A 26,707-nucleotide genomic window follows, 5' to 3' on the forward strand; every position below is an offset into this window, starting at 1 on the left:
GACTATAAACTTATAGCCAAAGTTTTAGCCAATAGAGTTAAAATTGTTTTAGATCAAATTATTGGGGAGGAGCAGGTGTGTGCAGTGCCGGGTAGACAGATTGGGGAGAATTTGGCCTTGTTAAGAGATGTGATTTATGATTGTGGGGAAAGGAAGCAAGCCTTAGTAGTAACAACTCTGGATTTTGAGAAAGCATACGACAGGGTTTCCCATGATTTCTTGTATCATGTGCTTGAGAGAATGGGGATCCCTGGACGGTTTTTGGGGTTTATAAAAGTATTATATAAGAACGCCTTTAGTCGGATTCAGGTTGATGGCTTCCTTACAAAACAAATAAGTGTTAGGTCTGGCGTGAGACAGGGGTGCCCTTTCTCCCCAGTCGTGTTTATCTGTGCTCTGGAACCGCTTGTACGTTTGTTGAATCGGGACAAAGTTATTAGAGGGATAGAGATTCCGGGTAGCAGAGGCCGGAGTTTGAAAATTCTAGCATACATGGATGATGTGACTTTGGTTTGTAAGTCGTCTGTCGCCCTAAAGAGAGCTCTTTTTCAGACAGAGATTTTCTGTCAAGCCTCAGCTTTTAAGATCAATAGAGCCAAGAGTAATGTTAAGGCATTTGGTGAGGTAGAAGGGTTGGGGGAACTGAAAATTCCCATAGTTGAGGGACCCCTGGAGGTTTTGGGCCTCGTTTTTGATAGTGAACTAAAAGGGACGCAGAACTGGATTAACCTAGAGGCAAAATTGAGCAAGAAAATAAGTTTATGGTCAATGAGAGCTTTGTCTCTGGAGGGGAGGAATCTGATAATTAAGTCAGTATTACTCCCCAGTATTTTATATATCGGCCTGATTTTCCCTCCAACGAGTGTTTGGCTGCGAAAGGTGTGGAGGATGTTGTGCACCTTTTTTTGGGGTTCCAAGGAAGAAAAGTTGAGAAGATGTAGGGTAGTGAAATCAAGAGAAAATGGGGGGAAGGACCTTCCTGACCTGGAAGTGTTCTTGTACTTAAATTATATTAGTTTTTATATAGGTAGAGTAGATAAGATAGAGCTTCTGTGCGCAAATTTTTGTGGGTATATGATGAGGGGAATGTGCAGAAGACTCTGGGGAGTTAGATATGACCTCACGAAACCAGTTTGTTTCAAGCCATCACGTTTCTATACCATTATAGAGACGTATATTGTAAAATTTGAATTGCAAATGCTAGGAATGGAGGTATGGAAGTCTAGGAAGAAAGTGACGAAAGTGTTGAAAGCGAGGGAGAGTATGGAGATGATCGGGGGACTGAATGGAGACCAAATGAGGAAGGGATGGAAGATGGTGAATGAGAAGTACCTATTTAATGAGCAAAAGGATGTGGCTTGGATGACAGCGTGGATGTGCCTCCCGGTGCGTGAGGTGCAAAAGAGGCGGGACCTGGCTGTAACAGACAGGTGCCCGAGAGAATGTTGTGAGAAAGTGGAGAGCGTGGTCCATCTCCTCTGGGACTGTTCTTTTGCGAGGGCAGTCTGGAGGAAGATTGGCCCACTATTCAAAGAAGTTACGCTCTTGAAAAGTTTGAGTTTGGAGAGAATGTTGTATGGATTAGGAGAGTATGAGAGTGGAAGGGAGAGAATTGCGTGGCAAATGATTAATTGTGTGAAAGAAGCTTTATGGCAAGTGAGGAATATTTTGGTGGGAAAGAAGGATGAGGTGAATGTGAGTGAATGTATTAAACTGATCAAAAGCAGGATGTATGTGTACTACAGGATGGACAAGAGAGCAAACAGAGTCCAGGCTGACCTCTGGAACTTTGAGGTTTGGAATAATTTGGTGAGATGATTTTTTGAGAAGAATAGATACAAAAGTTTTTGTTTCTATGGTTCATTGCTCAATAAATATAATTTAATGTAAATAAGTAAGTAGAATATGTGGGGATACCTATAGGGGGTGATGATATGTGTTTTTTGTAACAAGTATGGAATTTCGTGAAAGTTATGTTTGGGGTTTTTGTATGTAGGGGTGGTTTTTTGTTTTTCGAAAAGTCTTTCTTTTTTCTGTATATACTTGAATGTTGATTGACAATAAAGATTTAACTTTCAAAACAAAAAAAAAAAAAAATCTGTTCTTATCAGTTTAATATCTGATACGTCCCCTATCTGGGGACCATATATTAAATGGATTTTTAGAACAGGGAGATGGAAGAAGAGCTTGCTCTGTCCACTCCACGCATTGACCTGGTATTGCAGTACCTCCAGGACCGGTGCACTTCCCTTTGGGGATATTTGGCTTGTATCAAAAAATAGAAACAAATGACTGTCTGACAGAAAAAAAACAAACATGCATTTTTGGCTCTTTCTTTTGCAAAGAAAGAAGAAGATGAAATGACGACAAAATAAAGCCTCCTTCTTTTTGCTGTGTCTTGTTTGCTCTTTTGCGTGGCTTCTTACTTTCTTTTCTTTTCAGCTCCTCCTCGCATGGAGCAGGAGTGCCGCCTGCTGCCTAGCCTAATTCAGTCCGAACGAGCAGATGCCTAAGAAACTCCTGTTGAAGCTGTATCCAAATAGCCTGCATAGCAAACACTGCAGCAGCAAGCAGCAAATGCCTTGACTTGCTGGCTTCTTGTCACAATGGCTGGCTGGCTGGCTGGCTGGCTGAAATGACCTGAACTGAAAAGCCCAGCCACTGGCTGCTTGCTTGCTGCCTGAGTTTCATGGCAGCCCAGACGAGTCGGCTAGCAGAGAAAAAGTGGGCGGTTCCTATGCAAATAAGCAGACGAAGCCTGGTGCCGGAAAAAGAACTGGAAGCATGTGCCTTTTTGGCTGTTTGCTGGCCATGCGGGCCCCCCAGCAGTGTGTGCGGCTGCTTTTCTTTACTCCATAGAAAGTCTTTGGCTTTTGCATCCGTCGTCGTCGTCGCCGCCGCTGCTGCATAGACTCCCCGGAGCTGTGTCGGAAGGAGCGGAGGGACTGGAGGCATGCCTGCTGGGGGAGGAGGCGAGCGGGCAGCCAGCGGCTCCCTCTGCCCTTCTCCCTAAAGCGTAGCGCCCCCGGCCGTCGGGCGGCGCTCAGGCGGGGGCCCATTTCTGGTTATCGCTTCTCGGCCTTTTGGCTAAGATCAAGTGTAGTATCTGTTCTTATCAGTTTAATATCTGATACGTCCCCTATCTGGGGACCATATATTAAATGGATTTTTAGAACAGGGAGATGGAAGAAGAGCTTGCTCTGTCCACTCCACGCATTGACCTGGTATTGCAGTACCTCCAGGACCGGTGCACTTCCCTTTGGGGATATTTGGCTTGTATCAAAAAATAGAAACAAATGACTGTCTGACAGAAAAAAAACAAACATGCATTTTTGGCTCTTTCTTTTGCAAAGAAAGAAGAAGATGAAATGACGACAAAATAAAGCCTCCTTCTTTTTGCTGTGTCTTGTTTGCTCTTTTGCGTGGCTTCTTACTTTCTTTTCTTTTCAGCTCCTCCTCGCATGGAGCAGGAGTGCCGCCTGCTGCCTAGCCTAATTCAGTCCGAACGAGCAGATGCCTAAGAAACTCCTGTTGAAGCTGTATCCAAATAGCCTGCATAGCAAACACTGCAGCAGCAAGCAGCAAATGCCTTGACTTGCTGGCTTCTTGTCACAATGGCTGGCTGGCTGGCTGGCTGGCTGAAATGACCTGAACTGAAAAGCCCAGCCACTGGCTGCTTGCTTGCTGCCTGAGTTTCATGGCAGCCCAGACGAGTCGGCTAGCAGAGAAAAAGTGGGCGGTTCCTATGCAAATAAGCAGACGAAGCCTGGTGCCGGAAAAAGAACTGGAAGCATGTGCCTTTTTGGCTGTTTGCTGGCCATGCGGGCCCCCCAGCAGTGTGTGCGGCTGCTTTTCTTTACTCCATAGAAAGTCTTTGGCTTTTGCATCCGTCGTCGTCGTCGCCGCCGCTGCTGCATAGACTCCCCGGAGCTGTGTCGGAAGGAGCGGAGGGACTGGAGGCATGCCTGCTGGGGGAGGAGGCGAGCGGGCAGCCAGCGGCTCCCTCTGCCCTTCTCCCTAAAGCGTAGCGCCCCCGGCCGTCGGGCGGCGCTCAGGCGGGGGCCCATTTCTGGTTATCGCTTCTCGGCCTTTTGGCTCAGATCATTGTGTCTGAGTCAGGGGCTTAGCTGGGACTGTGCCCCCTTGGCCCTGGATCATCGCCCCTTCGGGGGCTTAAGATCCTTGCTGCTTTTGGGGGGGCACGCTATCTCGAGCGACGAGGAGTGATCGGGAGCAGAGAGAGCGAAGGGCCGGCACCTTGGCCTTGAGACATCGCCTTACCGGCTTAAGTCTCATGCTGCTTTAGGGGTGCCGCACCTAAGCCTGACAAGATGGAGACGGGTGTTCAGATGAGGAACACGCTGCGGTTGGAGGTCGCTGAGACGGAGAGAGACCGCGTGGATCTGCGCTTTATCGTGGAAGAGCTGCTGCAGAAAAAGGCAGAGTTGGATGTGAAGTGCATGCTGTGCCTGCAGGATTTCCAACGGCAAGGGATATATGACGTGACGTTTCAAGAGGATGGAGATTGCCAGAACGCCTTCGAAAGGTTAAAGAAATTGGTGTGTGAACCAGAGATGCAAGGCATCAAGCTAATTCCTAGCTTTCTGATGGGGGAAAGACCTTTAACGGTGCATATGTACAATCCCTATGTGAGAAAGGACGATATTTGGATGTTCCTGAACCAATATTGTACCATGATTAAAGGAGGAGTTGAGCTACGGAATGCATACGGGATTTATAATGGAAAAAGAAGATATTGGGTGCGCTTCAGACCGGACCCAGCAAGAGAAGGAGGTGTGAAATACCCCCCTGCGGTTTTCAGTATTGGGGGGAACCGTGGATTTCTTTTTTACCCGGGACAAGCAAAGTATTGCAGGAAATGTTATAAATACGGACATACTCAAGAAGAATGCAATAAGTCAGAAAAGGTGTGTCGGAATTGTGGGGAAGAGGGACACACAGCTGGAAGATGTGCCCGCCCCAAGAAATGTGACTTTTGTGAAGAACAAGGCCATTTAGCCTGGCAATGTAGAAAAAGTAGAAATACTTTTGCACAGGTAGTAGGGGGCAATGTGGGGGGGAAAGACCTAGAATTTACGGGACTTATCTTTGATCCCAAAGCAACAAAAGGCAGTGAGGAGGAAAGTGTCTCAGAGTTAGGTGGGCATATCCGAAGGGAGGGGCAAAAGGAGGAGGGAGGGATGGACCTACAGGAGGGAGGTTTTCCAGAAGTAGAGGAAACCCCTGAGGTCTTGCAAGAAGGAAAAGGGGAAGCCCTGGGCACTCAGGAGGGAAAGTGGGCGGAGAGAGTGGAGGCACAGGAGATACAGGAAGAGGGAGAAGCTTTAAAAGAAAAAATGGATGTGTTTCAGGCGAAAGTAGGAGATATAAATTTTTGGATGAATGTGATACGTAAAGCAATAAAGAATGTGAGTGATAGGGAGATAATGAGTGAATTAGACGAGATTATGAATCGAAGAAGGGGTATGACTGAAGAAGAATTTAAGAAGGTTAAAAAGGACCAGAGGAAGTGGCTGAGGGAGGAGGAGTTTAGACTGGAGGGAGAAGCAATGTTGGAGGAGGAAGCTAGAAAAAAGGAAGAGGCGGAGGGAGAAATGAGCCAAGTACAGATGGACCAGGGGGAAGGGGGGGAAGAAGGGCTGGTAGGTGAAGGTGAAGGTACGGAAGCCTTTAAAAGAAAATTTGAGGAATTTCAAAAAGAAGTAGGAGATGGGGTTTTCTGGGTTAGGATCATGAGGAAAGCAAAAGAAGGGATAAGTAATAAAAAGATTGGTGAACAGCTAGCCAAAATCATAGCATTAAGGAAGGAAATGACAAAAGAGGATTATGAGTTAGTGAAAGAGGAATGGAGGGTGGAGGAAGAAGAATGGGAAAGAGAGAAAAGGGAGGAAAAGGGGACCCCAAGAGAGTTGGGGTTTAAAATAGTTGGGGGCTTTTTTTGGGAGCGCCCCACCCCAGGGGGAAAAAAATTAGTAGGCTTGGAGGTAGAAAAGGAAAAAAGTCAGGAGACGCAGGAAGAGGCAATGGAGTTGTCCTCGGCAGAAAAAAGAATGTTGAAGCGTAGAACAGAACAGGAAGGAACAGCAGACCAAAAGTGGGAAAAGGTAACACCGAGAAAATTGAAAGTGGTAGAAAGTGGGAGTGATAGCTCACCATCAAAAAAAAATTGGGGAAAGGATCAAGAGCAGAAAGGGCAAGGAATCAAAGTACAAAGACAAGGAAGTGGAATAAGTGGAAGTGAGAGTAAGGGGAAGGATAAAACATTGACCCCGAAGCACACTCCAGGAGAGTCGCCAAGGGAAATAGCCTTAGGCAAAAAAATGCAGGAAGTTGAGGAGAAAGTAGGAAATAACGCTTTCTGGCTTTCAGTGGTGCGAGAAGAACATAGGGGACTAACCACAGAACAGCAGATGGATTGCCTAGAAAAAGTAATAGTTAGAAGGGCACAGTCTTCCAACCAAGATTTTGGAATGTATTTTGAAGGTGTCCAAAGAAAATACGCTAATATTATTTTTGCAAGAACAATATATAAGTATGGTGGATATAAGTAGTGGAGGGTTTTTTGTATAGGGGGGTTTTGAGGAATATGGAATGTTTATTGTTGGAATATACTAGAGATGTTTTTTATGATAGACGTGTTTTTGTTATTATTTTCTGAAAATGTAAAACATTGTATATTTTTGATCTTGGAACAATAAAATACTTTGAAAAACAAAATCTGTTCTTATCAGTTTAATATCTGATACGTCCCCTATCTGGGGACCATATATTAAATGGATTTTTAGAACAGGGAGATGGAAGAAGAGCTTGCTCTGTCCACTCCACGCATTGACCTGGTATTGCAGTACCTCCAGGACCGGTGCACTTCCCTTTGGGGATATTTGGCTTGTATCAAAAAATAGAAACAAATGACTGTCTGACAGAAAAAAAACAAACATGCATTTTTGGCTCTTTCTTTTGCAAAGAAAGAAGAAGATGAAATGACGACAAAATAAAGCCTCCTTCTTTTTGCTGTGTCTTGTTTGCTCTTTTGCGTGGCTTCTTACTTTCTTTTCTTTTCAGCTCCTCCTCGCATGGAGCAGGAGTGCCGCCTGCTGCCTAGCCTAATTCAGTCCGAACGAGCAGATGCCTAAGAAACTCCTGTTGAAGCTGTATCCAAATAGCCTGCATAGCAAACACTGCAGCAGCAAGCAGCAAATGCCTTGACTTGCTGGCTTCTTGTCACAATGGCTGGCTGGCTGGCTGGCTGGCTGAAATGACCTGAACTGAAAAGCCCAGCCACTGGCTGCTTGCTTGCTGCCTGAGTTTCATGGCAGCCCAGACGAGTCGGCTAGCAGAGAAAAAGTGGGCGGTTCCTATGCAAATAAGCAGACGAAGCCTGGTGCCGGAAAAAGAACTGGAAGCATGTGCCTTTTTGGCTGTTTGCTGGCCATGCGGGCCCCCCAGCAGTGTGTGCGGCTGCTTTTCTTTACTCCATAGAAAGTCTTTGGCTTTTGCATCCGTCGTCGTCGTCGCCGCCGCTGCTGCATAGACTCCCCGGAGCTGTGTCGGAAGGAGCGGAGGGACTGGAGGCATGCCTGCTGGGGGAGGAGGCGAGCGGGCAGCCAGCGGCTCCCTCTGCCCTTCTCCCTAAAGCGTAGCGCCCCCGGCCGTCGGGCGGCGCTCAGGCGGGGGCCCATTTCTGGTTATCGCTTCTCGGCCTTTTGGCTCAGATCAAGTGTCTGGGTCAGGGGTCAGCGAGAAAGAGCGGTAGCCCTCTCGGCCTTGTGGCATCGGTTGGAAGACCTTAAGCCACATGTAGCTATAGGGGGGGTGAGCTTTTTTGAGCAGCGGGGAGCGATCGCCCCATAGCCTTGGGCTATCTTTGGTACGAGGAGGAGGCGTAGCGGACTGAAGATGGAAGAAGGTGCTTTTTCGTCGGCTTCGGCGCGACTATGGAATACAATACGCTTTATGGTGGAAGAGGAGCAGAGAGGTACGAAAGACCTGCGTTTTATTATAAAAGATATTTTCGAAGATCTGCTGGAACTCCCCTATAAGGAAGAGATATTATGTCTACAGGATTTTCCCCGAAAGGGAACTTACGATGTAACCTTCATGCGGGAGGAGAGATGCATGCATGCTTATCAGCAGTGTAAGGAAAAAAAGGAAGATCCCAGACTAAATGGGATAACTGTGTCACTCCTGTTTAAAAAAGAGGCGGAGAGGAAAAACATTGTAGTACATATGTACAACCCGCACGTTAAAGATGGAGAAATTGTGGCATTTCTGAGCCAATATTGTAAGGCGGTTAAATACATTAAAAAAGTATATAATGAACATGAACTTTGGAATGGAAAAAGGGTTTTTTCAGGGATGTTGATCCCGGAGGATGGATCATTTGGCGACTTAAAGCACCCCCCTGCGGTATTTGCAATTGGAAGAAATAAAGGGTTCCTATTCTATTCTGGGATGCCGGATTTTTGTAGGAATTGCAATAAGCATGGACATGACCAGAACAATTGCGGAAATAAAAAAACCTGCAGGAATTGTGGAAAAGAAGACCATGAAACCAAAGACTGCAGAGAGAAAACTTGTAACTTCTGTGGAAGTAAAGACCATCTGTACAGAGAATGCAACAAAAGGTCGTATGCAAATATGGCCAGGAAGATGGTGCCGGCCCAGCAGGAGGTATTCAGTGAAAAGAATATGAGGCCGGTAAACGAGGTGATTGAAGAGGAAAAAAGGATACAGAAAGAAAAAGAGACGGAGGAAAAGAGGAAAAGAGAAGAGGCAGCAGAACCCGTGGAATTGGGAGTGAAAAGGAGCTCCAAGTCGGAAGGAGAGAGATCGGATACGGGGCAGGGTACGGAGACAGAGTGGTCAGAAGTGGAAAATAGGAGGAGAGGCACAGCTTCAAAACCACAACGGGCAAAAGAGTGCAAAAGGATGAAGAGAGAGGAAAGGGTGCCAGAAATTGCAACACATCAAATAGAAGAGCATGGGGTGTCCACTTCAAATAAGTTTCAGCCCTTAATCGGACTAACAGAGCAAGGAGAAGAAGTAATCATTGATGGTGAGCCAGTGTCATATAGGTCGCAAAGTGAGATAATGTTGGGGTCCTTGTCAGAAGACTCAGAGCAGGAGGAGAGAACATTACCTGTCTCTGTGGCTTTAGAGACTCAGCCGGTTTCAGAAGCAGATGAAATGGACACGGCTGCTGGGCCAGATAAGTAAAAACTATCCTTTTTTTTGAAAGATGGCAGGTTACAAAGTAAAGACTGGAAGTAAAGGTAGCCTGGCCATGGGAATTAAAATTGTGTCATTGAATGTAAGGAGTATTAAGAGCTGCTATAGGAGGGCAGCTCTATGTGATTATTTAAAGACATTAGATGCGGATATACTATTCTTACAAGAATGTGGGATACCTGCAGAAGGTGATTATGTAAAATATGAGAATAGCTGGAAAGAGGGGCCATCTAACTGGTCAGGGAGTAATCAAAATAAAGCAGCAGGAGTAGCTATTTTATTTAGAGGGAATGAAGTGGAGATTAGAAGTGTGGAGGAAGTGATTGCAGGACGATTGCTGGTCGTGAATGTCTGTATGAATGGTGTGAATATGAAATGTATAAATGTGTATGCGTCACCAGATAAGAATGAAAGGTATGAATTATTGGAAGTGATGGAGATGTATGTTCTGGGAATTGAGCCAGTGATAGTGGCTGGTGATTTTAACTGTGATATGACAGAGAAGCATCAAGCAGGAAATAAGAGGGATAAAACGATAAATAAACTGAAGAATTATATGATGGATATGGAGATGAAAGATGCTTGGATAGAAAGTGGGGAAACTGGGGAAGACTATACGTGGAGGAATAAAAAAGGGGAATCAAGATTAGATTACATTTTTGTGAATAAAAGTGTGAAGATAGAAGGGGCTTCCTTGGAATCAAACATATTTTCAGATCATAGAACCCTGAGATGTGACTGTGCAATAACAACTGAGAGGAAGATAAAGAAGGGGTCATGGAAATTGAACGTGGCATTATTGGAGGATAGGAATATACAGAACTTGTTCAAAGATTGTTATAGTAAGTGGAAAAAAATAGGAAATTATAATAAAAATATATTATTATGGTGGGAAGAGGTAAAGATTAAAATTAAAGAATTTTTTAGAAAACAAGGGTATGAGAAAGCAAAAAGAGAAAGAGAATTTTATAAAGAATTGCAACAAAAAGAACAGATGTTGTATAAATTAAGATCAATTGGAATAGAAGTGGATAAGGAAATTGAAATTTTAAGAAGAGAGACGAAGAAAATAATAAAGGAAAGGGGAAGGAGGATAATATATAGGGCTCACGTTGAGAACATGGAAGAAGATGAAAAATGTTCTCGCTTCTTTTTTAAAAAAATAGTGGGAAAAAGAGAGGTGATGGAAAAATTGGAGGGGAAAGATAAAATAGAGGGAATGTTAGGGGAGGCTCAGGAATTTTATAGTGAGCTGTTCAAAAAAAAGAGAATAGATAAAGATCTGGAAGAATTCTTTTTAGAGAATTTGGAAGAACAATTGCAGGGAAAGGATAAAGAAGATCTATCAAGGGAAATAAGTCAAAAAGAAATTTATGGAATAATTAAAAGTTTGGCGACTGGGAAAACCCCAGGGAATGATGGGATAGGGATAGAGTTTTATGTGACTTTTTGGGAGGTGCTAAAAGGAGACTTCCAGAGAATCATACAAGAGTGTGTGATAGCAACAGAACTGCCTTTTTCATGGAGAAAGGGGATAATAAAATTGATATATAAGAAAGGAGAAAAGGATAAAATTAAAAATTGGCGGCCGATTACACTGTTAAATACGGATTATAAAATCTTAGCAAAAATCATAGCAAATAGGCTAAAAAAAGTAATTGGGTCAGTTATAAGCACAGAACAGGTATGTGGAATACCGGGAAGAAGCATTACAGACAATCTTAGCATCATTCGTGATGCGGTATGGTATACTATTGATAGGGGGCAGGGCGCAGCCATGGTATCAATAGATTTTGAGAAAGCATATGATAGGGTGAATCACCAGTTTTTATTTAAAGTTTTGGAGAGACTGGGGATACCAGAAGAGGTGAGAAGGTGGATAAAAATTTTATATAAAGGAAGTGTAAGTGAAGTGATAATTAATGGATATAATACAAGATTAGTGAAGATTGAGTCAGGGGTGAAACAGGGGTGTCCCTTGTCACCGTTATTATTTATATGTGCTATAGAGCCTTTATTACGAGGGATAAAAAAAGACAAGGTAATAAGAGGAGTGCCTGTGCCAGGGGCAAATGGAGCGCAGATAAAAATGGTGGGGTACATGGATGACATAACGTTGTTATGTGAAAATCCAGTATCAATAAATAGGGCAATAAGAATTATTAAGTGGTTTTGTGAAGCTTCTGGCTTTAAAATTAATGTGGAGAAATCAGAGGGTATGGTAATAGGTAGGTGGAAGTACCAATTAAAGGCAGAGATTCCTTTACAGAAGGAAAAATTAAAAATCTTAGGAGTCTGGTTCTCAAATGATTTAAAAGGAGAAGAGAATTGGGAAGAGGTAAGAGAGAAGATAAAAAAGAAAATTTTGACATGGTCCTTAAGGAAATTAACACTGGAAGGGAAGATAATGGTGATAAAACAGGTTTTGTTGCCCATTTTATTGCATGTTGGAATGGTATATTTGCCGGAAGGGAATTCCTTAAAGAAAGTTGTAAGAGAGATCTTTTATTTTCTATGGGGGTCAAAAATGGAGAGGTTAAGGAGGGAAGAAATGATGAAACAAAAAAAGAATGGGGGGAAAGGTTTTCCTGATGTAAAGATGTACTTGGAGATTAAATTTTTCTCGTATTGTATAAAGAAGTCTCGTCTGAGTTGCATGACTGGATGTTTCCTTAGATATATTCTGGGTTTTTTGTTGAAAAGGTATAAATGGGTAGAAATAAATAATACTAAACCAATGTTAATAACACAGGCACCGGTGTTTGTACAAATAGAGAAAATAATAAGGAGATATGAGCTAAAAGAAATAGAAATAGGTTTCTTAATAGATCAAAAGAAATTAACAAGAATATTACAAGAAAAGGAGGTGATGACAGGAATTTATCATTTAAATGATATAGAATCAAGAAAAGTATGGGGGAATTTAAGTTATTATAAATTAATGAATAGTCAAAAAGATCTGGGGTGGGAGGCAGCACGGGACTGCCTCACGACTAGGGAATTTCAGCATAGAAGGGGATTAGTAGGAAGAGCTAAATGTCCGAGACAAAGATGTGGGGGAGATGAAACACCGTTACATGTTTTTTGGAATTGTGCGTTTTCTTTAAAAGTGTGGAAACAAGCAGGACCATTATTTAAAAAAATAGGGGGTCTGAAGAGAGTAGACCACGAAGTGGTTCTGTATGGCAGGATGGCATGCAGCTCAGACAGACACCAAAAGCAAATATGGCTGATGGTTAGCTGTATAAAAGAAGCACTGTGGAAATGTAGAAATATAGCTTTGTCAAAAAGAGAAGAATTGACTGTTAATGATTGTATAAAAATAGCTTTGAGTTATATGTACAGGTATTATATAAGAAGTCAGGGAGAGATAGGAGAAGAAGAGGCATGAAGAATATGGCAAATAGAAAGGTGGAATACTATTGTTGTATAAGTGAAATGTAAATAGATAGAAAAGGATGGAATAGGGTAGAATGTAGGATAAATATAGGAATGGGAAATATGCTTTTACATTAAGGAAAAGAAGTAGTATAATGGAAATTTGAGTAGTAGCACTAGGTGCGATGTACGGGTCCTTAATGTGGAGTACGGGAGAGAAGAGGTGGGCCTGTGCTCCACTCGGCAGCTCTTTAGCTGCGGAGTAAAAGCATAGGAGGTTATTCGTATTTATAGATATGAACAATTTTTATTACAAAGATGGAATGTTACAATGGATGGTATGATGTAATTTTTTTGGTGTTTTTTTTTTTGGTTTGTTGTTTTTCAAAAAGTAACATTGTAAAACTAAGAAGATGTAAATAAAAATCATTTAAAACAAAAAAAATCTGTTCTTATCAGTTTAATATCTGATACGTCCCCTATCTGGGGACCATATATTAAATGGATTTTTAGAACAGGGAGATGGAAGAAGAGCTTGCTCTGTCCACTCCACGCATTGACCTGGTATTGCAGTACCTCCAGGACCGGTGCACTTCCCTTTGGGGATATTTGGCTTGTATCAAAAAATAGAAACAAATGACTGTCTGACAGAAAAAAAACAAACATGCATTTTTGGCTCTTTCTTTTGCAAAGAAAGAAGAAGATGAAATGACGACAAAATAAAGCCTCCTTCTTTTTGCTGTGTCTTGTTTGCTCTTTTGCGTGGCTTCTTACTTTCTTTTCTTTTCAGCTCCTCCTCGCATGGAGCAGGAGTGCCGCCTGCTGCCTAGCCTAATTCAGTCCGAACGAGCAGATGCCTAAGAAACTCCTGTTGAAGCTGTATCCAAATAGCCTGCATAGCAAACACTGCAGCAGCAAGCAGCAAATGCCTTGACTTGCTGGCTTCTTGTCACAATGGCTGGCTGGCTGGCTGGCTGGCTGAAATGACCTGAACTGAAAAGCCCAGCCACTGGCTGCTTGCTTGCTGCCTGAGTTTCATGGCAGCCCAGACGAGTCGGCTAGCAGAGAAAAAGTGGGCGGTTCCTATGCAAATAAGCAGACGAAGCCTGGTGCCGGAAAAAGAACTGGAAGCATGTGCCTTTTTGGCTGTTTGCTGGCCATGCGGGCCCCCCAGCAGTGTGTGCGGCTGCTTTTCTTTACTCCATAGAAAGTCTTTGGCTTTTGCATCCGTCGTCGTCGTCGCCGCCGCTGCTGCATAGACTCCCCGGAGCTGTGTCGGAAGGAGCGGAGGGACTGGAGGCATGCCTGCTGGGGGAGGAGGCGAGCGGGCAGCCAGCGGCTCCCTCTGCCCTTCTCCCTAAAGCGTAGCGCCCCCGGCCGTCGGGCGGCGCTCAGGCGGGGGCCCATTTCTGGTTATCGCTTCTCGGCCTTTTGGCTAAGATCAAGTGTAGTATCTGTTCTTATCAGTTTAATATCTGATACGTCCCCTATCTGGGGACCATATATTAAATGGATTTTTAGAACAGGGAGATGGAAGAAGAGCTTGCTCTGTCCACTCCACGCATTGACCTGGTATTGCAGTACCTCCAGGACCGGTGCACTTCCCTTTGGGGATATTTGGCTTGTATCAAAAAATAGAAACAAATGACTGTCTGACAGAAAAAAAACAAACATGCATTTTTGGCTCTTTCTTTTGCAAAGAAAGAAGAAGATGAAATGACGACAAAATAAAGCCTCCTTCTTTTTGCTGTGTCTTGTTTGCTCTTTTGCGTGGCTTCTTACTTTCTTTTCTTTTCAGCTCCTCCTCGCATGGAGCAGGAGTGCCGCCTGCTGCCTAGCCTAATTCAGTCCGAACGAGCAGATGCCTAAGAAACTCCTGTTGAAGCTGTATCCAAATAGCCTGCATAGCAAACACTGCAGCAGCAAGCAGCAAATGCCTTGACTTGCTGGCTTCTTGTCACAATGGCTGGCTGGCTGGCTGGCTGGCTGAAATGACCTGAACTGAAAAGCCCAGCCACTGGCTGCTTGCTTGCTGCCTGAGTTTCATGGCAGCCCAGACGAGTCGGCTAGCAGAGAAAAAGTGGGCGGTTCCTATGCAAATAAGCAGACGAAGCCTGGTGCCGGAAAAAGAACTGGAAGCATGTGCCTTTTTGGCTGTTTGCTGGCCATGCGGGCCCCCCAGCAGTGTGTGCGGCTGCTTTTCTTTACTCCATAGAAAGTCTTTGGCTTTTGCATCCGTCGTCGTCGTCGCCGCCGCTGCTGCATAGACTCCCCGGAGCTGTGTCGGAAGGAGCGGAGGGACTGGAGGCATGCCTGCTGGGGGAGGAGGCGAGCGGGCAGCCAGCGGCTCCCTCTGCCCTTCTCCCTAAAGCGTAGCGCCCCCGGCCGTCGGGCGGCGCTCAGGCGGGGGCCCATTTCTGGTTATCGCTTCTCGGCCTTTTGGCTAAGACCAAGTGTCTGGCTGAGAGGTGATTGCTGAGACTGTGCTCCCTTGGCCCTGGATCATCGCCCCTTTGGGGGCTTAAGATCCTTGCTGCTTTTGGGGGGGCACGCCATCTCGAGCGACGAGAGGTGATCATGAGCGAGCGAAAGTGAGGGGCCGGCGCCTTTGCCTTGTGGGATCGCCCGAAAGGGCTTAACCCACTTGCTGCAATTAGGGTGCCGCACCCGAGCTTATTCAAGGCGGACGATGGCGTACGGTGGCATGAAGAATACAGTCCGGTTCCTGGTCGAGGAAGCCGAGAGAGATCGCGTGAGACTGCAACATGTGGTGGAGAAAATTCTTGGTGAGATGCTGGAGCTGGATGCGTCTAAGGTGTACTGCCTCCAAGACTTCCCAAGGCAGGGCTTTTATGACCTGACCCTGATCTCGGATGCAGACTGCTGGAATGTTTATGAGATGTGCCGTGAGAAGAAGGATGATCCAAGGCTGACGGGAGTCAGCGTGGCCCCGAGTTTTATGCTGGAAGACAAACCGCTGGTTGTACACATGTACAATCCTTTTGTGCAGAGGGAAGACATTGCTTGTTTCCTGAGGAGATACTGTTCCCTGGTAAGGGGGGGAGAAGTGTTAAGGAATGCATATGGTTTCTTCAACGGAAAGCGGCGATTTTGGGTTCGTTTTAAGCCTGATCCAGATCGAGGAGGAGGAGTGATGCAACCGCCTGCAAGTTTTGCCATTGGTGGGGAAAGGGGTTTTCTAAACTACCCTGGCCAGCCTGTTTTCTGCAGGAATTGTCACAAATATGGACATACCAAAGAAGAGTGTGACAAAGTCGGGACTGTATGCCGCAATTGCGGAGAAGAAGGACACACAGCAATGGCCTGTCGAGTCCCAAAAAAGTGTGACTTGTGCGGGGAAAGAGGACATTTAGCACGGCAGTGCAAAAAAAATAAGTCTTATGCCCAAACAGCAAGGGGTAGTGAGTCTGGAGATACCTCAGACTTTGTTGGACTTATCTTTAAGAAATTTCAGACAGAAGAAGGAAAAATGGACTTGCAGGAGGGGGGGATCTCAGAGGTAGACGAAACCCCTGAGTTTCTGCAAGGAGAACTGGTTGGTACTCAAAGTACAGATTGGGCAGAGAGAGTAGAATTGCAAGAGGAGGACGAAGCTCTAACAGAAAAAATGAATTTGTTTGAAAAAAAAGTGGGGGGTGTGAAGTTATGGGTAGATGTATTTCGCACAGAACGAAAGAATATAAGTAATGAGGAGTTAATTGGAGAATTAGAGGATATTATGAGTCGAAGAGCTCATATGACGGTAGAAGAATATTTGAATTTAAGAAAAGATCAGAAGAAATGGTTGATTGAGGAAAAAGCTAGACAGGAAGGAGAAGCAATGCTAATGGAGGAGGCTAGTAAATTAAAAGTCTTGGAGGAAGGGTTACATCAGGATAGTGAAGTAAGTGAAGGAAGTGTGAATAGAGCTTTGGAAGCAATACAAGAAGCGGTGAGAGTTTTAGAAAAAGGGCAAGAGGAAGAAGGGGAGGAAATGGAAGTAACAGGTATGGAGAGAAAAGCTTCAAAACGTAAGCCAGATAAGGGGGAGGTAGAGGGAATAGCTGGACCAAGTGAAATTAAACAGGATTTTTCTATCGCTAGGTGTGATAGCTTACAGGATACACCAAAAAGGAGGGTGATAGGGGGAACTAGAAGAGAGCCTGAAACCACATCTGTGAGTGAGTCAGAAGAAAGTAAAATAACTCAGAAAGGAGACAAAAGTAAGATAGTTGTAGACACACAAACGGTCACATTAGAAGGAAAGGAATCTCAGAAGGTACTTAGGATAGAAGGTGAGGAAAGTAGGTGTAAAGTAGATCAGGGGAAGAGGAGTGAGGTCATAGTAGCAAGGAAGGGGAGAGTGGAAGATGAATTTGTAGGTTATCCTGGTGTAAAAGCAAAAAGAGATGAGGATTGGGGGGTTAGAACATCGTTAGAAAGTCAAGAGAAAAGACAGGAGATAGCAAAGGAAACTGTGGGAAAAGGTAATGTAAAGAGGTTAGAACAAGAGAAAATAGTAGGAGTATGTAGGCAGATAGTTGGGGAAAAAGAGAATGTGAGGGTGAGTGGAGTGAGTGGGGAAAAAGTAGCAGAAATGTTAAGAATAGATGGGAGTAGCGGGAGTGATTGGGGAGGGATCTCCTCATCTGAAAGTGAAAGAAGTGGAAAGCAAAATAAAGAGAGAGAGGGGGGGGAGGCAACAAGGATGCTAGAACGGAAAGTGGGAGGGACAAGTAGGAGTGAAAGTGAAGGAGGAGCTGCCTCAATGGCAGAGAGATCAGAAAGTGAAGGAAGTGGGGTGCAAGAAAAGGATAAGGGACGCCCAAGTAAAAAGGAAGAAAGGGACTCTGTGTTTAAAACAAGCTGGGATATGGGGAGAAAAAAGGAATTTTTAGACAAGAAAACAAAGGAGGTTGAGGAGAAAATAGGAGAGGCAAAGAGGTGGTATGGGATGATACAGAAGGCAAACCCTCAAGGGGGGATAGACCAAAGAATAGGGGAACTAGAGAAGATGCTTTTTTGGAAGGAAAAGATGTCGCCAAAGGAGTTTGAGACAGAAATTGAAAGATATAGGAAGGTGTTAGAGAAACAAATAGCAAGCAATGAGAAAGGTAAAAAGATAGGCTGAACTAAGGAGGATGTAAGTGAAATTATGCAATGTATGTCTGATTGGTGGAAAAGTTAAATTGAAAATGTTGATTTGTGAATGTACAAAATTTATTTGTCTTGTAAAAATGTGAATGTAAATAAACATTTAAAACAAAAAAAATCTGTTCTTATCAGTTTAATATCTGATACGTCCCCTATCTGGGGACCATATATTAAATGGATTTTTAGAACAGGGAGATGGAAGAAGAGCTTGCTCTGTCCACTCCACGCATTGACCTGGTATTGCAGTACCTCCAGGACCGGTGCACTTCCCTTTGGGGATATTTGGCTTGTATCAAAAAATAGAAACAAATGACTGTCTGACAGAAAAAAAACAAACATGCATTTTTGGCTCTTTCTTTTGCAAAGAAAGAAGAAGATGAAATGACGACAAAATAAAGCCTCCTTCTTTTTGCTGTGTCTTGTTTGCTCTTTTGCGTGGCTTCTTACTTTCTTTTCTTTTCAGCTCCTCCTCGCATGGAGCAGGAGTGCCGCCTGCTGCCTAGCCTAATTCAGTCCGAACGAGCAGATGCCTAAGAAACTCCTGTTGAAGCTGTATCCAAATAGCCTGCATAGCAAACACTGCAGCAGCAAGCAGCAAATGCCTTGACTTGCTGGCTTCTTGTCACAATGGCTGGCTGGCTGGCTGGCTGGCTGAAATGACCTGAACTGAAAAGCCCAGCCACTGGCTGCTTGCTTGCTGCCTGAGTTTCATGGCAGCCCAGACGAGTCGGCTAGCAGAGAAAAAGTGGGCGGTTCCTATGCAAATAAGCAGACGAAGCCTGGTGCCGGAAAAAGAACTGGAAGCATGTGCCTTTTTGGCTGTTTGCTGGCCATGCGGGCCCCCCAGCAGTGTGTGCGGCTGCTTTTCTTTACTCCATAGAAAGTCTTTGGCTTTTGCATCCGTCGTCGTCGTCGCCGCCGCTGCTGCATAGACTCCCCGGAGCTGTGTCGGAAGGAGCGGAGGGACTGGAGGCATGCCTGCTGGGGGAGGAGGCGAGCGGGCAGCCAGCGGCTCCCTCTGCCCTTCTCCCTAAAGCGTAGCGCCCCCGGCCGTCGGGCGGCGCTCAGGCGGGGGCCCATTTCTGGTTATCGCTTCTCGGCCTTTTGGCTCAGATCATTGTGTCTGAGTCAGGGGCTTAGCTGGGACTGTGCCCCCTTGGCCCTGGATCATCGCCCCTTCGGGGGCTTAAGATCCTTGCTGCTTTTGGGGGGGCACGCTATCTCGAGCGACGAGGAGTGATCGGGAGCAGAGAGAGCGAAGGGCCGGCACCTTGGCCTTGAGACATCGCCTTACCGGCTTAAGTCTCATGCTGCTTTAGGGGTGCCGCACCTAAGCCTGACAAGATGGAGACGGGTGTTCAGATGAGGAACACGCTGCGGTTGGAGGTCGCTGAGACGGAGAGAGACCGCGTGGATCTGCGCTTTATCGTGGAAGAGCTGCTGCAGAAAAAGGCAGAGTTGGATGTGAAGTGCATGCTGTGCCTGCAGGATTTCCAACGGCAAGGGATATATGACGTGACGTTTCAAGAGGATGGAGATTGCCAGAACGCCTTCGAAAGGTTAAAGAAATTGGTGTGTGAACCAGAGATGCAAGGCATCAAGCTAATTCCTAGCTTTCTGATGGGGGAAAGACCTTTAACGGTGCATATGTACAATCCCTATGTGAGAAAGGACGATATTTGGATGTTCCTGAACCAATATTGTACCATGATTAAAGGAGGAGTTGAGCTACGGAATGCATACGGGATTTATAATGGAAAAAGAAGATATTGGGTGCGCTTCAGACCGGACCCAGCAAGAGAAGGAGGTGTGAAATACCCCCCTGCGGTTTTCAGTATTGGGGGGAACCGTGGATTTCTTTTTTACCCGGGACAAGCAAAGTATTGCAGGAAATGTTATAAATACGGACATACTCAAGAAGAATGCAATAAGTCAGAAAAGGTGTGTCGGAATTGTGGGGAAGAGGGACACACAGCTGGAAGATGTGCCCGCCCCAAGAAATGTGACTTTTGTGAAGAACAAGGCCATTTAGCCTGGCAATGTAGAAAAAGTAGAAATACTTTTGCACAGGTAGTAGGGGGCAATGTGGGGGGGAAAGACCTAGAATTTACGGGACTTATCTTTGATCCCAAAGCAACAAAAGGCAGTGAGGAGGAAAGTGTCTCAGAGTTAGGTGGGCATATCCGAAGGGAGGGGCAAAAGGAGGAGGGAGGGATGGACCTACAGGAGGGAGGTTTTCCAGAAGTAGAGGAAACCCCTGAGGTCTTGCAAGAAGGAAAAGGGGAAGCCCTGGGCACTCAGGAGGGAAAGTGGGCGGAGAGAGTGGAGGCACAGGAGATACAGGAAGAGGGAGAAGCTTTAAAAGAAAAAATGGATGTGTTTCAGGCGAAAGTAGGAGATATAAATTTTTGGATGAATGTGATACGTAAAGCAATAAAGAATGTGAGTGATAGGGAGATAATGAGTGAATTAGACGAGATTATGAATCGAAGAAGGGGTATGACTGAAGAAGAATTTAAGAAGGTTAAAAAGGACCAGAGGAAGTGGCTGAGGGAGGAGGAGTTTAGACTGGAGGGAGAAGCAATGTTGGAGGAGGAAGCTAGAAAAAAGGAAGAGGCGGAGGGAGAAATGAGCCAAGTACAGATGGACCAGGGGGAAGGGGGGGAAGAAGGGCTGGTAGGTGAAGGTGAAGGTACGGAAGCCTTTAAAAGAAAATTTGAGGAATTTCAAAAAGAAGTAGGAGATGGGGTTTTCTGGGTTAGGATCATGAGGAAAGCAAAAGAAGGGATAAGTAATAAAAAGATTGGTGAACAGCTAGCCAAAATCATAGCATTAAGGAAGGAAATGACAAAAGAGGATTATGAGTTAGTGAAAGAGGAATGGAGGGTGGAGGAAGAAGAATGGGAAAGAGAGAAAAGGGAGGAAAAGGGGACCCCAAGAGAGTTGGGGTTTAAAATAGTTGGGGGCTTTTTTTGGGAGCGCCCCACCCCAGGGGGAAAAAAATTAGTAGGCTTGGAGGTAGAAAAGGAAAAAAGTCAGGAGACGCAGGAAGAGGCAATGGAGTTGTCCTCGGCAGAAAAAAGAATGTTGAAGCGTAGAACAGAACAGGAAGGAACAGCAGACCAAAAGTGGGAAAAGGTAACACCGAGAAAATTGAAAGTGGTAGAAAGTGGGAGTGATAGCTCACCATCAAAAAAAAATTGGGGAAAGGATCAAGAGCAGAAAGGGCAAGGAATCAAAGTACAAAGACAAGGAAGTGGAATAAGTGGAAGTGAGAGTAAGGGGAAGGATAAAACATTGACCCCGAAGCACACTCCAGGAGAGTCGCCAAGGGAAATAGCCTTAGGCAAAAAAATGCAGGAAGTTGAGGAGAAAGTAGGAAATAACGCTTTCTGGCTTTCAGTGGTGCGAGAAGAACATAGGGGACTAACCACAGAACAGCAGATGGATTGCCTAGAAAAAGTAATAGTTAGAAGGGCACAGTCTTCCAACCAAGATTTTGGAATGTATTTTGAAGGTGTCCAAAGAAAATACGCTAATATTATTTTTGCAAGAACAATATATAAGTATGGTGGATATAAGTAGTGGAGAGTTTTTTTGTATAGGGGGGTTTTGAGGAATATGGAATGTTTATTGTTGGAATATACTAGAGATGTTTTTTTATGATAGACGTGTTTTTGTTATTATTTTCTGAAAATGTAAAACATTGTATATTTTTGATCTTGGAACAATAAAATACTTTGAAAAACAAAAAATCTGTTCTTATCAGTTTAATATCTGATACGTCCCCTATCTGGGGACCATATATTAAATGGATTTTTAGAACAGGGAGATGGAAGAAGAGCTTGCTCTGTCCACTCCACGCATTGACCTGGTATTGCAGTACCTCCAGGACCGGTGCACTTCCCTTTGGGGATATTTGGCTTGTATCAAAAAATAGAAACAAATGACTGTCTGACAGAAAAAAAACAAACATGCATTTTTGGCTCTTTCTTTTGCAAAGAAAGAAGAAGATGAAATGACGACAAAATAAAGCCTCCTTCTTTTTGCTGTGTCTTGTTTGCTCTTTTGCGTGGCTTCTTACTTTCTTTTCTTTTCAGCTCCTCCTCGCATGGAGCAGGAGTGCCGCCTGCTGCCTAGCCTAATTCAGTCCGAACGAGCAGATGCCTAAGAAACTCCTGTTGAAGCTGTATCCAAATAGCCTGCATAGCAAACACTGCAGCAGCAAGCAGCAAATGCCTTGACTTGCTGGCTTCTTGTCACAATGGCTGGCTGGCTGGCTGGCTGGCTGAAATGACCTGAACTGAAAAGCCCAGCCACTGGCTGCTTGCTTGCTGCCTGAGTTTCATGGCAGCCCAGACGAGTCGGCTAGCAGAGAAAAAGTGGGCGGTTCCTATGCAAATAAGCAGACGAAGCCTGGTGCCGGAAAAAGAACTGGAAGCATGTGCCTTTTTGGCTGTTTGCTGGCCATGCGGGCCCCCCAGCAGTGTGTGCGGCTGCTTTTCTTTACTCCATAGAAAGTCTTTGGCTTTTGCATCCGTCGTCGTCGTCGCCGCCGCTGCTGCATAGACTCCCCGGAGCTGTGTCGGAAGGAGCGGAGGGACTGGAGGCATGCCTGCTGGGGGAGGAGGCGAGCGGGCAGCCAGCGGCTCCCTCTGCCCTTCTCCCTAAAGCGTAGCGCCCCCGGCCGTCGGGCGGCGCTCAGGCGGGGGCCCATTTCTGGTTATCGCTTCTCGGCCTTTTGGCTAAGATCAAGTGTAGTATCTGTTCTTATCAGTTTAATATCTGATACGTCCCCTATCTGGGGACCATATATTAAATGGATTTTTAGAACAGGGAGATGGAAGAAGAGCTTGCTCTGTCCACTCCACGCATTGACCTGGTATTGCAGTACCTCCAGGACCGGTGCACTTCCCTTTGGGGATATTTGGCTTGTATCAAAAAATAGAAACAAATGACTGTCTGACAGAAAAAAAACAAACATGCATTTTTGGCTCTTTCTTTTGCAAAGAAAGAAGAAGATGAAATGACGACAAAATAAAGCCTCCTTCTTTTTGCTGTGTCTTGTTTGCTCTTTTGCGTGGCTTCTTACTTTCTTTTCTTTTCAGCTCCTCCTCGCATGGAGCAGGAGTGCCGCCTGCTGCCTAGCCTAATTCAGTCCGAACGAGCAGATGCCTAAGAAACTCCTGTTGAAGCTGTATCCAAATAGCCTGCATAGCAAACACTGCAGCAGCAAGCAGCAAATGCCTTGACTTGCTGGCTTCTTGTCACAATGGCTGGCTGGCTGGCTGGCTGGCTGAAATGACCTGAACTGAAAAGCCCAGCCACTGGCTGCTTGCTTGCTGCCTGAGTTTCATGGCAGCCCAGACGAGTCGGCTAGCAGAGAAAAAGTGGGCGGTTCCTATGCAAATAAGCAGACGAAGCCTGGTGCCGGAAAAAGAACTGGAAGCATGTGCCTTTTTGGCTGTTTGCTGGCCATGCGGGCCCCCCAGCAGTGTGTGCGGCTGCTTTTCTTTACTCCATAGAAAGTCTTTGGCTTTTGCATCCGTCGTCGTCGTCGCCGCCGCTGCTGCATAGACTCCCCGGAGCTGTGTCGGAAGGAGCGGAGGGACTGGAGGCATGCCTGCTGGGGGAGGAGGCGAGCGGGCAGCCAGCGGCTCCCTCTGCCCTTCTCCCTAAAGCGTAGCGCCCCCGGCCGTCGGGCGGCGCTCAGGCGGGGGCCCATTTCTGGTTATCGCTTCTCGGCCTTTTGGCTCAGATCAAGTGTCTGGGCTGAGAGGTTGCGCTGAGTCTGTGACTCCTTGGCCTTGGGTCATCGCTTCCTGGGGAGCTTAAGACCCATGCTGCTATGAGGGAGTCACGCTAACTCGAGCACGGGAGGCGATCAGGAGAGAGAGAAGGAGAGGGGCCGGCGCCTTGGCCTTGAGGGATCGTTCCCCAGGAACTTAACCCTCATGCTGCTTTAGGGGCGCCGCACCTAATCCTGGACGGCCGGTTTTTGACGGATTGACGGAAGATGAGGAAAATGGAGAGTGAGACCTGCATAAAGAATACCATCAGGTTTCGGGTGGCAGAGTCGGAGAGATGGCGTGTGAGACTCAGCGTCATCGTGGAGGATGTCTTGAGGGCGATGCTGGAGGTGAACATCGTGGAGGTCGTCTGCCTGCAGGCGTTCCAGCGCCAGGGCTACTACGACGTATCGTTTATTAAAGAAGAGGAATGTGCGAGGGCTTACGTGAGATGTAAGGAGAGAGTAAGCGATTTGAAGAGGATGGGAATCCGAGCTGTACCGAGCTTTTTGCTAGGAGAATGCACCATGATGGTACATGTTTTCAATGCCTTTGTGAAGGAAGAAGAAATTGAGACCTTTTTGAGAAGGTTTTGTTATGTGGTGGGTGGTGGTGTGAAAAGGAAAAACTCATACGGAATATTCAATGGAGAGAGATCGTATAGAGTACGTTTCAGACTAAATGAGGGGAGTACAGGGGGCGTGATGCACCCCCCTGCCAGTTTTTGTTTCGGGACTAACAAGGGTTTCCTGAGGTATTCAGGGCAGCCTTTGGGAGTGATATGCCGCAATTGTGCGAGAGAAGGACATATTGCAGCACAATGTAAAGTGCCGAAGAGATGTACTTTTTGTGGACTTACTGGACATTTGGCGCATCAGTGCCAGGAAAGAACCTGTGTGCAACGGACAAAAAAGACTGTGTTAAATCCGAGGAGTCAGACAAAGAAGGAGTTGGTTTTGGGGGATGGGGATGTTTTGGAGGAGGAACAGTGTCAGCAAAGTGAGGAGAAGGGGGATAGGGGAAGACAATTTAGTGATGTAGAAGATAAAGGAAAGGGGGACAGTATAGAGGAGGAGGAGGATTATACACAAGCGGCAAGGGAGACGGAGTTCAAAAAGCCATATGCAGTGTCTAATTTAGAGAGTGGTTTTGGGATCAGGCACTGTAATGTATATAAAGAAGATGTCAGTGGGCAGGAGGTGGAAAGTGAGACGGATAGCAGGGGGGAGCAGGAGGAGGAAAGCGAGTCTGAAGGAAGTGGACAGGGAAGTGAGGAAGAGGAGAAGGACAGGGATCATGAAGGTGAGATGACAGAAATAGAAGAAAATGAGATGGTTTCGGGGGAGGAGGAGATTGGTTTAAGGGAAGAGGAAGAGGATGCTGGTTTTTTGGAAAAAGTGGAGGAAATAAGAAAGGTTTTTCAGTACGGAGCAGAATATGCAGAATTGTGGGCTAGGATTTGCAGTGGAAAACAATTAAAAGAAGGTGTGCTGGTTTTATATAGAAGGTGGTTAAATAGGGTGTATGTATATCCGGAAGAGGCCAGTGTGAATGGGGAGGATAGTGAGGAGGAGAGGAAGGATAGTGGTCGGGAGTGTGGGGTGACAGAAACAGAAGAAGTGAACCTAGAAGGAAAATAGGATGTTAGGGAATATTGGAAATGTTTGAAGTGTGAAGTACGAGCGCTTTATAAATGCATAGTAGAGAAAGTTTGTTTTGTTTGATAAATTGAAATATTATGAAATTTAAAATTTTTTGAGTTTTATATTGTAATTAAAAGTATACTAAATGTGAAGGGTCTGAAATAGAGGGGGTTATGTGTGGAATTGTGAAAGGTGGGTTTTGTTTTGTAGAAATATTGTTGTGTATATATGCTAATGGAATATATACTGTTTTTTGTTATTTTTCGTAAAGTGGAAAAAATTGTAAAACTTTATCTTTATGTTTGAATAAAAAACTTTGGAAAACAAAAAAAAAAAAATCTGTTCTTATCAGTTTAATATCTGATACGTCCCCTATCTGGGGACCATATATTAAATGGATTTTTAGAACAGGGAGATGGAAGAAGAGCTTGCTCTGTCCACTCCACGCATTGACCTGGTATTGCAGTACCTCCAGGACCGGTGCACTTCCCTTTGGGGATATTTGGCTTGTATCAAAAAATAGAAACAAATGACTGTCTGACAGAAAAAAAACAAACATGCATTTTTGGCTCTTTCTTTTGCAAAGAAAGAAGAAGATGAAATGACGACAAAATAAAGCCTCCTTCTTTTTGCTGTGTCTTGTTTGCTCTTTTGCGTGGCTTCTTACTTTCTTTTCTTTTCAGCTCCTCCTCGCATGGAGCAGGAGTGCCGCCTGCTGCCTAGCCTAATTCAGTCCGAACGAGCAGATGCCTAAGAAACTCCTGTTGAAGCTGTATCCAAATAGCCTGCATAGCAAACACTGCAGCAGCAAGCAGCAAATGCCTTGACTTGCTGGCTTCTTGTCACAATGGCTGGCTGGCTGGCTGGCTGGCTGAAATGACCTGAACTGAAAAGCCCAGCCACTGGCTGCTTGCTTGCTGCCTGAGTTTCATGGCAGCCCAGACGAGTCGGCTAGCAGAGAAAAAGTGGGCGGTTCCTATGCAAATAAGCAGACGAAGCCTGGTGCCGGAAAAAGAACTGGAAGCATGTGCCTTTTTGGCTGTTTGCTGGCCATGCGGGCCCCCCAGCAGTGTGTGCGGCTGCTTTTCTTTACTCCATAGAAAGTCTTTGGCTTTTGCATCCGTCGTCGTCGTCGCCGCCGCTGCTGCATAGACTCCCCGGAGCTGTGTCGGAAGGAGCGGAGGGACTGGAGGCATGCCTGCTGGGGGAGGAGGCGAGCGGGCAGCCAGCGGCTCCCTCTGCCCTTCTCCCTAAAGCGTAGCGCCCCCGGCCGTCGGGCGGCGCTCAGGCGGGGGCCCATTTCTGGTTATCGCTTCTCGGCCTTTTGGCTCAGATCAAGTGTCTGGGCTGAGAGGTTTGCTGAGACTGTGCCCCCTTGGCCTTGAGTCATCGTCGCCTGATGGGACTAAAGACTCATGCTGCTATTAGGGGGGTGCGCCATCTCAGGCAGCGGGAGGTGATCAATGAGCGGACAAGGAGAGAAAGTGAGATGGT

General features: G+C 45.6%; 5 non-coding genes and 4 pseudogenes across 5 annotated transcripts; all 9 read left to right on the forward strand.

Moving 5' to 3' along the window:
- Window positions 1-2,068: 2,068 nt before the first annotated feature.
- LOC142500148 (U2 spliceosomal RNA) lies at window positions 2,069-2,250 on the forward strand. Its single transcript, XR_012802826.1, has one exon. It is a non-coding gene; the product is annotated as a U2 spliceosomal RNA (small nuclear RNA).
- An 817-nt stretch (window positions 2,251-3,067) lies between these two features.
- LOC142500648 (U2 spliceosomal RNA) lies at window positions 3,068-3,258 on the forward strand. The gene has a single exon (XR_012803183.1). It is a non-coding gene; the product is annotated as a U2 spliceosomal RNA (small nuclear RNA).
- Window positions 3,259-6,720: 3,462 nt separating this feature from the next.
- Window positions 6,721-6,891, forward strand: LOC142500840 (U2 spliceosomal RNA; annotated as a pseudogene).
- A 6,159-nt stretch (window positions 6,892-13,050) lies between these two features.
- On the forward strand, window positions 13,051-13,225 carry LOC142500069 (U2 spliceosomal RNA; annotated as a pseudogene).
- Window positions 13,226-14,042: 817 nt separating this feature from the next.
- LOC142500650 (U2 spliceosomal RNA) lies at window positions 14,043-14,233 on the forward strand. Its single transcript, XR_012803184.1, has one exon. It is a non-coding gene; the product is annotated as a U2 spliceosomal RNA (small nuclear RNA).
- Window positions 14,234-17,876: 3,643 nt separating this feature from the next.
- LOC142500166 (U2 spliceosomal RNA) lies at window positions 17,877-18,052 on the forward strand (annotated as a pseudogene).
- A 3,464-nt stretch (window positions 18,053-21,516) lies between these two features.
- On the forward strand, window positions 21,517-21,689 carry LOC142500825 (U2 spliceosomal RNA; annotated as a pseudogene).
- An 817-nt stretch (window positions 21,690-22,506) lies between these two features.
- Window positions 22,507-22,697, forward strand: LOC142500651 (U2 spliceosomal RNA). Its single transcript, XR_012803185.1, has one exon. It is a non-coding gene; the product is annotated as a U2 spliceosomal RNA (small nuclear RNA).
- A 2,808-nt stretch (window positions 22,698-25,505) lies between these two features.
- On the forward strand, window positions 25,506-25,704 carry LOC142500115 (U2 spliceosomal RNA). The gene has a single exon (XR_012802813.1). It is a non-coding gene; the product is annotated as a U2 spliceosomal RNA (small nuclear RNA).
- The last annotated feature ends 1,003 nt before the right edge of the window (window positions 25,705-26,707 follow it).

Source organism: Ascaphus truei, chromosome 7 (assembly GCF_040206685.1).
Source record: "Ascaphus truei isolate aAscTru1 chromosome 7, aAscTru1.hap1, whole genome shotgun sequence".
Taxonomy (NCBI): Eukaryota; Metazoa; Chordata; class Amphibia; order Anura; family Ascaphidae; genus Ascaphus; species Ascaphus truei.